Source organism: Chiloscyllium punctatum, unplaced genomic scaffold (assembly GCF_047496795.1).
Source record: "Chiloscyllium punctatum isolate Juve2018m unplaced genomic scaffold, sChiPun1.3 scaffold_793, whole genome shotgun sequence".
NCBI classification, from domain to species: domain Eukaryota; kingdom Metazoa; phylum Chordata; class Chondrichthyes; order Orectolobiformes; family Hemiscylliidae; genus Chiloscyllium; species Chiloscyllium punctatum.
Window position 1 is genome coordinate 27,501 of NW_027310527.1, and position 2,500 is coordinate 30,000.

General features: G+C 48.4%; 1 pseudogene; it reads right to left on the bottom strand.

Moving 5' to 3' along the window:
* LOC140473969 (28S ribosomal RNA) overlaps positions 1–2,500 on the bottom strand; it is an 8,317-nt pseudogene that overhangs the window by 2,454 nt on the left and 3,363 nt on the right.

Genomic DNA, 2,500 nt, shown 5'->3' on the forward strand with positions numbered 1-2,500 from the left:
TGAGTGATCGAAATTCTTCGATGGTTTCCTTATTGCTCTCTTCCCTGAATTGGAAGGACGCTTTGATGATTGGGTCGGTTGAGCGCTCCAGAGATTCTCGCTTTCTAATAATTGCAGATGGAATTTGAATCTCGAGCTTTGGTATTGCCAGACCTCCATCCTTGTTCTTTGAGTACAGTAAACCGTCAGCGACGTGTTGTGGCAAGTGTAGGAATTCTTTTACCGCATTCCGAATGATCTGATCCAGCTTCACCAAGGTGTTCTGAGACGCCTCTGTCAGTATCAGGTGGAAGTACAATCTTGGGATGACATGCACTCTGAGAAGCTCCAGTCTCTGAGTTGGTTTGAGAGGCGCTGATCTTAAGCCTTCAACCCAGGTTTTGAGCTTGTCCTCCCATTCACTCTCTTTAACGCCAGCCCATGGGTCTATCCGGGCTCCCAGGTATTTCTCTGTGTCACCTGGTGGGATGTATGTGATGGTGTCGTTTCTTATCCTCCATTTTGCCTCGTGATTGTACATGAAGGTCTTCCTTTTGCATGTGAAGTGGAAGCCTTTGGTTTTCTTGATATTAATATCTAGGCCTGTCTTATCGCAATAAGACTGGAGGATCTTCACGTTCTCTTGCATCCCAGCGTGAGAGTTGCTCAGTAGTGCGATATCATCAGCAAAGGCCAATGCTGTACACTTCACCGTTTTGTCTCCAAACGGCATGGTTATTCCCTGGCCTGCCTGCTCCAGGGTACTGATCAGAGGGTCGATTGCGATGTTGAATAGCAATGGTGAAAGCGGATCGCCTTGCTTCACGCCTCTCTCGATCTTTATCTGTTCCGTGGGCTTGCCTTTGCCCTCAATCACCGTAGTGTTATTGGTGTAGAGGTCGCGGATCAGATCCACGAAGGCCGTAGGTGTTTTCATCCTCTTTAGCGAGCCAATGAGCAGTTTGTGGCCGACTGAATCGAAAGCTTTGGCCAGATCGACAAAGACAACGGCTAGCTCCTTTCTGTTCTTTTTTGATCCTTTGATGACATTCTGGAGGATAGCAATATTCTCGTTACAGCCCGGCGTGGCTGCCAGGAACCCTTTCTGTCTCGGGTTGATGTTAACCGCCTTGCTTAACCTCTTTGCCATAATTTTAGTGAACAGTCGGAGAAGCATTGGCCCGATTGTGATGGGGCGCCAGTTGTCTAGGCTCTTTAGTCGATCCTTGTCCTCACATTTAGGAATGAGCACTGTCCGGCTCTTTTTCATACTCTCTGGGATAGATCTTGTTTTTAACCACAGGGTGAAGAGGCGAGGTATACGGGAGGCGTCGGTCTCCTGGATGGCTTCTAGGTCTTTCAGCTTTTTGCCATCTGGCCCTGGTGCACTGTGTCTGTCAATTCCTTTCAGGGCTTCTTCTACCTCCTCTTCCCCAATTGGTCCCAGGAGTAGGTTGTCATCAACACGGCCAGCATAACCAGCAAAGTTCCTTATGTCCGCTTTGTTGTTCGCCTTGGACAATTTCTCACGGAATTTGGTTTCCAGTTCCTCTCGTGAGATGGGGCATTGGGATGTATCTGGTGCACCCATTAACTTTCTGGCTAGCTGGCGCCTGTTGTTTCTGTATAGTTCTTGGGCATCTTTATATGCCGCTTTCTTGGTGGCATAACGTTTCTTCGCCCCGTTGTTGTTACCCTTCTTTTCGTCCTTTCGATTGTTCTCTCTTTGCCGTCTGCGGGGGTTTTTCTCGTTATGACCACCGTATATTTCGTCTGTAATACAGTCTACCAAACCCCGAGCTTGAGCCATACAGAGTGGATCATTGGCTTTCTGCAATAGTTCTTCGGCCTTTTTGATGTGTTCATCAACTTCCCTGTGTTTAGGGAGTTTGGCCGGGATTTTGTATGGGACTTGTTGTTCATCTTGTGCAGTCGAGCCATTATCCTCCTCTGGTCTGGTCTCGTGCTCCTCTCTTTCCGATGTTATCGGGGTTGTCGGGGCTGCTACCTGTGTAAGCCGTTTCTTCTGAAGCAATCTCCGTTTGTCTGAGATCTGCTTTGCGGTCTTAGTTGTTATGACCTTAGCAATCTCGACATTGATGAATCTTGCTCCAGCGAGGCTTATTTCAAGTTGCTCCAAGAGGCTTTCTTCCTCTTCGGACCATGCTCCTTTCCTTCTCTTTGCTGTAGGCTTGTCGGCCTCTATGCGCTTGTTGTTCCTCAAGACCGGGTGCATATGCCTTTCATGTTGCCCAAGGCCGCTTTTCGTTGTGAAGTTGGCCTCACATGCTTCACATTGAAATTCTCCCCTCGCCGTCTGCAAAGTACCTTTGCATTTGGGGTAGTGGCAGGCAATCGAGTGGAATTCTCCCGTCTTCTGGCATCTTGAACATTTTGTTCTGAAGGTCTTGGTTTGATGCGAGCGCCTCAGATGTTTAGCAAAGAGACCGACGTTTGGAAAGAGCGTGTTACAGGGTTTGCACAGCAGCCCATCGACCGGGTAGTGTATTACGACCTCTTT